The following is a 12,408-nucleotide window of genomic DNA, read 5'->3' on the forward strand; positions in this document are numbered from 1 at the left end:
AAGGTATGAAATACCTAGGAATAAGTTAAATGAATGATATATAATACCTCTGTACAGTAAACTACAGAGCATAACTAAACAAAACAGAACAAGACCTAAATAAAGGAAGAGATACAATATGGACAGGAAAGTTCAGTATGCAAACATATCAAATCACCCCATGCTGATCTATAGACACAAAGCTTGTACAAACAAAATCTTAGCATGGTTGTTTGTTCTTTCTCCTGCAAATTGACCTGTTGACTCTACAATTCATATGGAAATACAAAGAGCTAGAATAAAACAGATAATCTTGAATTAAGAACTTTCAGAAGGACTGAAAGTACAAATATCACGGCCACCATTAGCCTGATACCAAAGTCAGACAAGGACACTACAGGCCTATATCCCTAATGAACACAGACAGATGGAAAACTCCTCATGAAAATACTAGAACACTGAATTCAACAGTACATTAAAAGGATTAAACACCATGACTGAGTGGGGTTTATTCCTGGGATACAGGGATGGTCCAACATCTGCCAATCAATAAATGTGATACATAACATTAACAAAATGAAGGATAAAAATTATAGGCAGACAAGAGAAACAGATTCACAGATGATTCCAATATTAGAGGTAGCTGCTAAGGACTTTAGGTTTAAGAGGCTCCTGGGTGGCTCAGTCCAACTCCTGATTTCAGGTCAGGTTATGATCTCAGGGTCATGAGATCAAGCCCCATGTCAGGCTCTGTGTTCAGTGGGGAGTCTGCTTGAGAATCTCTCTCTCTCCCTCTGCCCCTCCCCCTGCTCGTTCTCTCCCTCTATCTCTCTCTCTCTCTTTTTAAAAATAAATAAATAAAACTTCAAAAAAGAAAACCAAAACCCTAGGCTTAAAATACCAAAGAAAATAGAAAAGAATTAGAGCAAATAGGTTAAAAAGATGGAAACATTTAAAGAACTCTAATCTATTTATACTTGTTGTTATTTTTCAGCTTTACTGAGGTATAAGCATCAAATAAAATTGTAATATAGTTAACATGCACAATGTAATGATTTGATTGTCCAGATTCCTTTTCCCTGAAGGGTCTGTAACTCTAATCTTAATCTCAAGATACTGCAAAAGGCTACCTTTTTGCTCTTTAGAGGTTTTCCACTTGGGTTTTTAGTCCTGCACCGTCTCTCAAAGCAACAAATGACCTGAGGAGGAAAACTAATCATGCACTTAAGGCCCTCTGACTCTCTGCCAACAAGTTCTCCTTCTTCTAATTTTTCAATACATTTTTGGCTATTCCTAATGAGGACAATTTCCAGATACACTTTTAGCCCAGCAAGTCCATGTGACTGAGTTCCGACAAAGAGATTAACAAATATGTCCTGTGACAGCCTTTAAGAGCCCTTCTGAAAATAAAGCTGATCCAGGAAGCCCTTTACCCCTTCCTTTTTGTCTCTCTGTTGGGTTAGAATGTGGTTATAATGGCGGGAGCTAGAGCAGCCATCTTAGGCCATAAGGTGAGCCCGCATAGAGAAGTCATGTGGGGAAGCAGTAACAGGAGCTCAGTATTCTGCAGAGCAGAGCTACTATACCCAGTTCTGGACTTCATACTATAAGACTTTTCCGTGAGAGAGAAATAAACTTCTCTCATGTTTAACAACAAGATCAAGCTGCTGGGAACATCAGACATGAGAGGGACAAAAAGGGTATTTCTCACTTATTATGGACGATATAGTAAGCATAATTAAAACCCAGATGATGTAGGTAGTAAAGGAGACAGTGAAGATGTTAGGTTATCTCTAGGAGAGTTTTGTCCGCCATAATGGCATAGGTTGGAGGCAGACCAATAAAGTTACCATGGTACGGGACAAGTGCTCTGCCTCATCAGGGCCTTAGAGTGGATCAGACCTACAGAAGCCAACATGGGCCAATCAAATGCCTAAGAGACTTATGTACATAAACCAAATCGACAAATTATGCTGTTTCGATTCCACTGTGTAGACAGGATGATTTGAAAACACTTTCAGTGGGTCATCTCTGCCTTGGTTCATATCCTCCAAGAGTGGTCCTCTAGCTTTTCCTCTGAGCTACTCCTTATCTTTCTGATACTTTTCTCTAGTACATGTCTTTCAGTTCTCGTGACGTTGATGCTATTACTGTCACCAATTTTTAGATGGGAGAATGCAGGCTTAGCAAGGTTAGGTGACTTGTTGTCCATGGTCATACGGTTGGGATATGGACTCAGGCCTGGCTGACTCTAAAGTCCCTGCTCTTAATCACCCTGCCACTCTGTCCCCTTGAAAGGTTTTAGGGGGTTCATATGGGTAATCTTGTTTAATTCCCTAAACTGCATGTTTTACAGTTGGTGCAGGTTCAGAGAGGTTAGACAACTTACCCAAGGCCACATAATCTCTGAGCAGCAGAGCTGGGGCTTGAACTCAAGCTTGTATGAGACAAAGCCTAGAGTCTTCACCTTACTATGTGGTCTCTCCCTCTCTCTCTCTCTTTTTTTTTTTTTTAAAGATTTTATTTACTTATTTGACACAGAGAGAGAGATCCCAAGTAGGCAGAGAGGCAGGCAGAGAGAAAGGGGGAAGCAGGCTCCCCGCTGAGCAGAGAGCCCGATGCGGGGCTCGATCCCAGGACCCTGAGATCATGACCTGAGCCGAAGGCAGAGGCTTTAACCCACTGAGCCACCCAGGTGCCCCTCTCTCTCTCTTTTTAATTTTAGAGAGAAAAAGAGAGAGAGACAGCACAAATAAACAGGGCGAGGAGCAAAAGGGGAGGGAGAAAGAATCCTAAGCAGATAGTGAATTGAGTATGAAGCCCATTGCGGGGCTTGATCCCAGAACCCTGGGATCATGACCTGAGCCAAAATCAAGAGCTGGAGGCTCAACCAACTGAGCCAAGCTGGTGCCCCTACTATGTGGTCTCTCTTGGCTAGTTAGCCAAAGATAAGCAGGCTCCTCATCTGCAAAGTAGGGATAATAACAAGCAGCAAAATTTGGAGCTTGACAAGGTACATCAGGGCTTTCAAGATTAGAGCTTTGGAGTCATCAGTCTCTACCAACAGAATTCCACTCTTTCTAAAATAGAGAAAATGATGACATTTGTCATTTGATGGGAGTTATCTTCACTCCTTCTAACTCATTTGACAAAGACTTAAAATTTAAGGAGATATGAGTCCCAGCAGCACATTGGGCTCCCTGCTCAGAGGGAAGCCTGCTTCTCCCTCTCCTACTCCCCCTGCTTGTGTTCCTGCTCTTGCTGTGTCTCTCTGTCAAATAAATAAATAAAATCTTAAAAAAATAAAGAGATATAAGAGCATTTTATGATGCCTGCTCAGTAGATTACATTTTAAAATTAAAATAATAATTGTTGTTACTGTTTTGTTGTTGTAATTACATTCTGTGTTTAGATGTATAAGCCAATGGTTTGGAAGAGTTAAAGTTAACGTGTCTCCTTCAACCTTTAGTGCCTTGCCAGGGTGCCTCAGGCAGTGAGGAGAGGGGAGTGTCAAGTACTATAAATTCTGAGTTGTGAATTATCACCACATGCAAACATTCCCAGGACTTTCAGTGTCCGTTTGTTCTAATATGCTACAACCTGAGAAGAAACAGCACAGGCACTGTGATTTAAAAAAAAAAAAAAGGGGGGGGGGCGCACCTGGGTGGCTCAGTGGGTTAAGCCTCTGCCTTTGGCTCAGGTCATGATCTCAGGGTCCTGGGATCGAGTCCCACATCGGGCTCTCTGCTTGGCAGGGAGCCTGCTTCCTCCTCTCTCTATGCTAGCCTCTCTGCGTACTTGTGATCTCTCTCTGTCAAATAAATAAAATCTTAAAAAAAAAAAAAAAACCGAGGCTGCCCATCAAAACAGTGCAAAGTAGACAAGCTTTCATTTATTTTCTTTGGAGCATTTCTGTTGGCAGCTCTACTCATTTGGTTAATGGAATATTTTTGATTCATTAAACAGGCTCATTTACGAAAAGGAGCCACCAGGGCTGGGGTGGGACAGGGAGCCACCCTTGCTCTCCCTGGCACGTTCTCCAAAAAGTGGTGCCTTTTCAATGGTTCCCAAAGATAGTATGTGGACAGGATGGGCGTTAGAGTCATGCTGAAAGACCTTAAAGAAAGCAGCATGCAGACAAGACTGTGAGTCTCAGGGGAAGTAAGTCAAGGGTGGGGCCTCTTCAGCGGGCTCGCCTGGCACCACTGGGAGAGGGGTGTGGACCAGGACAACAGCAGTCAGCATCAGGCCCCCCCACCCCCCACCCCTTGCCCAGGCTGGCTGCCTTTACACTACCATGGGCCTTACCACCCCCACCCCCCCAGCACGCCTCACCTGCCTGGAGACTATTCCAAGAGCAATCATGGCTCCTCCCCAGGACCCTCAGGTCTTCTGTCCCCGTCCAAGTGCTATTTTTGAAGGACAGCAGGCTCCAGAGTAGAAAAGAGACTCTAAGCACTGATTCCCAGAGTCCATGAAAAGGACTGTGGCCAGGAACTGTGCGTGTCAACAATTTGCAATATGGTTTCATGCCAAACATCTCAATCTGTGTCTCTCACCTCTGAAACTGGAACCAGACAATTCTTTATACTATCCCCAAAACTAACTCGAAGTGGCAGTTAAAACCTTTGATGGATGCTCGAGCCTTCTGCTTGGGTCAGGATCCCAGAGTCCTAGGATTGAGCCCCGCATCTTCTCCCTCTCCCTGTCCCCCTGCTTGTGGTCCCTCTCTTGCTGTGTCTCTGTCAAATAAATAAAATCTTTTAAATACATACATACATACATACATACCATTATGACCATTTGTTATTTACTTGTCATCTCTCTGGTCCTCTGACTCTAATCTCTCTAGTCCCCCTGCCTCAGCCTTCTATCCTGATAGCTGTGCCACCACAAAGTGGCATCTCTTGGCTGAAAGACTATTTAAAAGACCTCTGGGTGATGCATGTTAACTAGATTCATTGTGCCGGTTATTTTGCAATATATACCAATATGTGGAATCATTATGTTGTACACCTGAAACTAATATAATGTTATATGTCAATTACACCTCAATAAAAAAAAGGAAAATTATGGTATGTAAATTATTCCTCAAGGAAGCTGTTTAAAAAAAATCTCTGAAATGCACTTCGGGAAGGATTGTGTGACTCCAGGGATATTTCTTTACTCTGGGTTCTGAGTTTGGTTACTTAAAAGCTCTGCAGGGACCAATCAGCCCTGCAGGGTATGACAGAACCCTAAGAAGAAGGACAATTCAGGCATGTGTGTGCACATAGAGAGAAATAGGTTTAAATAATTTGGTTCCACCAAGTCCAAGTCCAAGATTCCTCCAGAGACTACAGACACACACATGTGTGTGCATGCATATGTGGGCATGGACAATGTAATTCATTTCCCAACTTGAGGTAGAAAGAATAAAGTTAACTGAAAAATGATAAGGAAGGAATTAGGTTTTAGAAAACTAATCAGCCGCCAGAAACACAAACACAAACAACTCTGCTCAAGAGAAAACAATCCTTTTTTCTTCCTACATAGAAGTTTCACTATTATAAACAAAAAAGACTAGCCATCCACGAGGAGGGAGGAAAAACCCTATAGATTTTGCCATTGCCCTATTTTGTTTATTCTACCCCAGAAAGAGGGGCATGAAGTCACATAAACTCCTGTACTCTAGGGGCTAAAACTTTTTAAAATTGTACTTTATGTTAAATAAACAAATGTTCTGAAGCACTGCCATTTGCTGGAGAAGAATGTAAATCTGGACTTAATGGGGCTCAGATGTCCTTCGGGGCTGTCTACACATGACCATGAATGGAAAAGTACTAAGCCCCAGACAGTAATAGTGTGCACAGCTATGGATCTGCTCAACTAGAGGCTTTCTCCATCTTTTAGAGATGAATTCTGTTCCCTAAACACTGAGAAGAGGTAGCCACAGGACCATCCAAAAGAAGCCAAGGGAAAGGGCTCAGGATGAAGGTGACAGAGAGCTTCGGACATAGCCTAGTATTCAAGAGAAATGAGAAGCAAGCCTTACCAGTTACCGAGCTTATCACAAATATATCAAAGTTTCACTCTGAGACACCCCATTCTGTCCACATACAGCCACTCACCTCTCCATGAATATGAAGAACCCACTGCAGGTAGAATCTTCTTAAACCTTCTCCCCATGGACACCTCGGTGGCACATGGATGGTGCAGTTGGCTAGGCATCCGACTCTTGGTTTCAGTTCAGGTCATGATCTCAGAGTTGTGAGATCAAGCCCCACAAAGGGCTCCATGCTCAGAGATCTACTTAAGATTCTCTCTCTCTCTCTCCCTCTACCCCAGTCCCCATCCCCTGATTTAAAAATAAATAAATCATTTTTAAAAAAGTATCTCCCCCAAAACCAGATCCATACCCCCCCAGGGGAGGGATATAGTTTGCCATCTTTGGTCAACACCTTCACCTCTTATCTGTGGGCTCAGAAGACTCAAAAGCCCAGGACTCTCTCCTTAAGACTATTAAGGTCATCAAAAATAAGACAAGACTGAGCAACTCTCAGACCAGAAGTGCCTGGGGAAACCTGAGGACCAAATGCAACTTGGATTGAAGTCTGGACTTTAGCTAACAAGTAATATACCACAGTAATATAAGATGTCGAAAATGCACGGAGACTGGGTGAGGGGTATTTGGAAACTCTGTACCTCTTCACTTCTCTTTAAACCCGAAATTATACCAAAATAAGGGGATAAAAAATGCAAATCTGAAAAACTAAATCCATAATGGGGGCCCAGCATAAAGATTGAAGAACAACAACACCAGCAGACACTTAGCAAATGTTAAGGATGCATCAGGCACCAAGCCAAGCCAATACCAGCAGATATGGAAACCTCTTGACAACACCTGACACCAACCCTAATTTCATGCCCATTTCTTGGAAGAGGGAACTGAAGCTGAGAGGTTAGGTGGCTAACACACAGTCACGCAACTGGAAGGGAGCAGAGGTAGAATTTAGACCTAAACAGAGTAACTCTTAAGACTGTTTCCTACTTGTCATGTCACATTACCTACCATTCTATCATTTCTTTCCTTCACAAGATGGGAAATGTTTTCTTGAATCATAACCGAACAAAATAAAATGACATCTAATTAAGGAGTAAAACATTGGAGCTCTCATTTAGAAAAAGGAAAATTAAGAGATGGGCTGTTTCCTGCCCCCTCACAAGTTACCACAATTTTTACTCATGTTGTAAACTATAATTGAACACAGTAAATCTACAAAGAAGGATCTTTTTCACAGAGCTCCAACACACAATCCTAAAGTTTGTATGGAATCACAAAAGATCCCAAATGCCCAAAGAAATCCTGAAAGGAAAAGCAAAGGTGGAGGCATCATGATTCTGGACTTAAAGCTCTATTACAAAGTTGTAGTCATAAGGAGAATATGGTACTGACACAAAAACAGACACATAGATCAATGGAACAGAAGAGAAAACCAAGAAATGGTCCCAGAACTCCATGGTCAACTAATCTTCGACAAAGCAGGAAATAATATCCAAGAGAAAAAAGACAGTCTCTTCAACAAATGGTGTTGGGAAAACTGGACAGCAACATGTGGAAGAATGAAACTGGACCACTTTCTTACACCATACACAAAACTATATTCAAAATGGATGAAAGAACTAAATGTGAGACAGGAAACCATCAAAATCCTAGAGAAGAACACAGGCAGCAACCTCTTTGACCTTGGCTGCAGCAATTTCTTACTAGACACATTGCCAGAGGCAAGGGAAATGAAAGCAAAAATGAACTATTGGGACTTCATCAAGATGAAAAGTTTCTGCACCGTGAAGGAAACAATCAACAAAACTAAAAGGCAATCCAGGGAATGGGAGAAGATATTCGCAAATGACCTATCTGATAAAGGGTTAGTATACAAAATCTATAAAAAAACTTATCAAACTTAACACCCAGAAAACAATCCAGTTAAGAAATGGGAAGAAGACATGAATAGACACTTTACCAAAGAAGACATCCAAATGGCTAACAGACACATGAAAAGATGTTCACCATCACTCATCATCAGGGAAATACAAATCAAAACCATGATGAGATGCCACCTCAAACCTGTCAGAATGGTTAAAATTAACAACTCAGGAAACAACAGATACTGGCAAGGATAGGGAGAAAGGAGAACCCTCTTGCACTGTTTGTTGGAATGCAAGCTGGTGCAGCCACTCTGGAAAACAGTGTGGAGGTTCCTCAAAAAGTTAAAATAGACCTGTACACCTGGGGCTAATAATACATTATATGTTAATTAAAAATAAAAATAAATAAAAAATAAATTATAAAAAAATAGAGCTACTCTACAACCCAGCAATTGCACCACTAGGTATTTATCCAAACAATACAAAAATATAGATCCAAAGTAGGTATATTCACTCTGACATTTATAGCAGCATTATCTATAGCAGCCAAACTATGAAGGTAGTCCAAGTGCCCACTGACTGTTAAATGGATAAAGAAGATGTGGTGTGTATATACATGATGGAATATTACTCGGCCCTCAAAAAGAATGAAAACATGCCATTTGCAACAATGTGGATGGAACTAGAGTATATATTTTTAAAAGATTTTATTTATTTATTTGACAGACAGAGATCACAAGCAGGCAGAGAGGCAGGCAGAGAGAGAGGAGGAAGCAGGCTCCTCGATACAGGGCTCAATCCCAGGACCCTGGGATCATGACCTGAGCCAAAGACAGAGGCTTTAACCCACTGAGCCACCCAGGCACCCCAGAACTAGAGTGTATTAAGCTAAGTGAAATAAATCAGTCAGAGAAAGACAAATACCATATGATTTCACTCAGGTGTGTAATTTAAGAAACAAAACAGGTGAACATGGCAGGGGCAGGGAGAGAGAAGGGCAAACCACAGAACAAACTTAATTATAGAAAACAAACTGAGGGTTGCTGGAGGATAGGTGGGTGGGGATGGGCTAAATGGGTGATGGGCATTAAGGAGGGCACTAGTGATGAGCACCAGGTATTATATGTAAATGATGAATCACTAAATTCTACTCCTAAAACCAATATTACACTATATGTTAACTAGAATTTAGATAAAAATTTGGACATAAAATAAAATGAATATTGAAATCTTTCCTGAATACCCAACCTCTAGTGCTAATGATCAGAGTAAGAAGGGCTATGTTTCAGGTCCTTTTAGAAAAGCCAGAGTTCACACACAAAGAGAACAGAGATTTGTTCACTGAATCCTTGAGTATGAGAACCTGATAGCCCTTAGAATGTTATATAGTAATATTACAAATAAACAAAAGTCATTCTCTATTCAGCAAAACGTCAACTCCTTAAACTTTCTGTCTCTGGGAAGTCAGCATGAACAGAAAAGGTAAAACTGGCGAAAGCTGAGGGGTTTAAGCAGCATCCTAGTGTTTAAAAATTAAGATGAGACAGGTCAGTCATGCTTTTCCTGGGAGTCAGTATAGCTCAATGGAGATAATTAAGTTCCATGTTAGTTAGGAATATTTTCAGCTGCAAATAACAGAAAACCTAACAAACAATGGCAAAATCACTATAAAGACATTTACTCTTTGCTTAACAAGAAGTCTAAAACTGGCCACTGGGATTCATCTAGCAACTCAACAATTTGGTGAAGGTTGCCACTTTTACCATTCTTCTTCTTAACTGCACCTGGTACAAGGGCTTTTGGTACTTATATTTTTCAACTCATGATGACAATATAGCTGCCAAAGCTCCAGGCATCAGCATGCCAAGCTAGAAAGGCAGGCAGGCTGGCAGACAGGAGGATAAAAACTTTCTCTTCACAAGGGTCTATTGATTTGGGAAGAGAATCTATCCTAATAGAATCCAGGAGATTTCCCCTTAGGTCTCAAAGGCCAAACAGGATTTAATTCCCCCAAAAGGGCTTTGTTTCTAAGACAGATGAAAACACACAGGAACACACATAGAGTATACATTCCTAAAACGCAGGTATCTGATAATATTTTCTGATGTTCTAATTACTCAATAGCTTGTTCCTAAAAGAATCAACTGGACAAATTTAAATCTTTTCTTACATTTGTAAGACCCCAGGGGGCGCCTGGTGGCTCAGTGGGTTAAAGCCTCTGCCTTTGGCTAAGGTCATGGTCCCAGGGTCCTGGGATGGAGCCCTGCATCAGGCTCTCTGCTCAGCAGGGAGCCTACTTCCCTTCCTCTCTCTGCCTACTTGCGATCTGTCAAATAAATAAATAAAATCTTAAAAAAAAAAAAAAAAGACCCCAGGAACCCAAGGCACATCACCAAGTTGTGAACACAGCATAGACACACACACATACCTCCACAAAATGGAAGACCTGACGCTTCCTGTCCAATTACAAACCTGCTGAGAGCAAATACTGTTTATAGTCATTTCTGTGATCCCGCAGTCCACTGTACATTGTGACAACGAGGGCTTTGGACTGAAGAAATGGAAAACACCAGCTCTGGAAATCCATCCACCATCTATTCATTTCACAAAGACTTTCAAACACTAACAATTAGTGGGGCGTCTGGGTGGCTCAGTCAGTTAAGTGTCTGTCTTCAGTTCAGGTCACACTCTTGGACAGAGCCACACCTTGGGCTCCCTGCTCAGCACACACACACACTGTCTCTGATAAATAAGTAAAATCTTTTTTAAAAATACCAATAATCAGTTTGTGCTATTTTCTAGAAGATGGGTCTCAGGATCTTTAAAGTCAGTTAATGATCAAATTATTTTCATCTCTAAAGAGCCTGACATATTGGGGAAGCCATCATTGTGAAATGAGAAGTGTTCTCCTGATATTAAGAAGTTTTGTATTTAAAAAATGCCAAGAAAAGATGTATTCATTAGTGGATAGTATGAAACAACTGTTTTCGACAAGTGAGATGAAATCAATCTCTATGGGATGATTTGGTCTTCCCTCCAAATTTTACGTGGATTATAGATTTATATGCAAAAAAAAAAAAAAAAAAATAGAAAGATAGGTGATTAAAAACACCACCACCAACAACAACAACACATTAGTTTCTGGGACAGTTTCTAAGCATGTCCAGAAGCAAAAAAGCAATAATAATAAAAATGAAGAATTGATAATTTTGATAAATTTGTCATTTTTTTTAAAGATTTTATTTATTTATTTGACAGAGAGAGATCACAAGCAGGCAGAGGGGCAGGCAGAGAGAGAGGAGGAAGCAGGCTCCCTGCTGAGCAGAGAGCCCGATGAGGGCCTCGATCCCAGGACCCTGAGATCATGACCTGAGCCGAAGGCAGCGGCTTAACCTACTGAGCCACCCAGGCGTCCTAAATTTGTCATTTAAATAATTTTCAGATGTTATGGGGAAAATACCATAAACAAAACCAAATGGCAACAGATAAAATGGGGACCTACTAATAAAATCTAAGACCAGAAAAGGGTTATTTTCCTTCAGATATAAGGAGATCCTCAAGTCAATAAGAAGCAGATAAGTTAATAGGAAAATAGTCAAATTTACACAAGCAGAAGGTTTATACAAAAAGATGGTCATTATTTGGGAATAACATTGGAAGCCCACTCCTAATGAACTATTACTTTAAAAAAACCGTAATATTCTTCTATTTCCACATTGGCAAAGTTAAGAAGTATAATTATCCATGTACTGGTGACAGCGTGCATAATCAAGCATTCCTATACATTCACTCTGGAGTTAAAACCGCCATAATCTTTTTGAAGGACAATTTAACAAGATCTATCACAATTTTATCTCTCCAAGCCCTTTAACCTATAAAAACAAACAAACAAACAAACAAACAAAAACCACATACCTCTATATGGAAGTTATTCTAAAAATATAGGATATGGATAAAGATTTAGGATACTTACTGTACTATTGTTTGTAATAAAGCAAATACCACCAAAATATTCATTAGAAGGGAACTGGTTAAATACATTAGTACATCTTCACAAGAGAACACCACTTGGCAATTTTTTTTTAGTAAATCTAGATTTACTGAAATAGGAAACATCCAAAATGTGCTAAGTGAAAATAACAAGTTGTAGAACAAGATGTCCAATATGTTCCCATTTGTGTTAAAAATATATATATTCATTTGTATGCTTGTACGTTCTTAGAACATTTCTGGAAGGATATACAAAATTCTGTTAAACTGTGGTTACGTCTGGAAACGATTCTGTTTGAAATTTTTACCATGACTGTATATTGCTTTAGTAATAAAAAAAAAAATGTAGTTAAAATACAGAAAGAATCATGTTGCTTCCTCTGAAATTTCTCAAATGGGGAAAATGTTAGGACTTAACATTTCTTCTTAAGAATGAGTGTCTGGAGGCAGAGGGAAAAATGCCCATAAGGCAAGGAATCTCTTGGATGAATCCTTCAAAACACAGCTCTAAACGGAATATTCTGAAACTCC

This window comes from Mustela putorius, unplaced genomic scaffold (genome assembly GCF_011764305.1).
Source record: "Mustela putorius furo isolate JIRA1106 unplaced genomic scaffold, ASM1176430v1.1 tig00000145_pilon_pilon_pilon, whole genome shotgun sequence".
Lineage (NCBI taxonomy): Eukaryota > Metazoa > Chordata > Mammalia > Carnivora > Mustelidae > Mustela > Mustela putorius.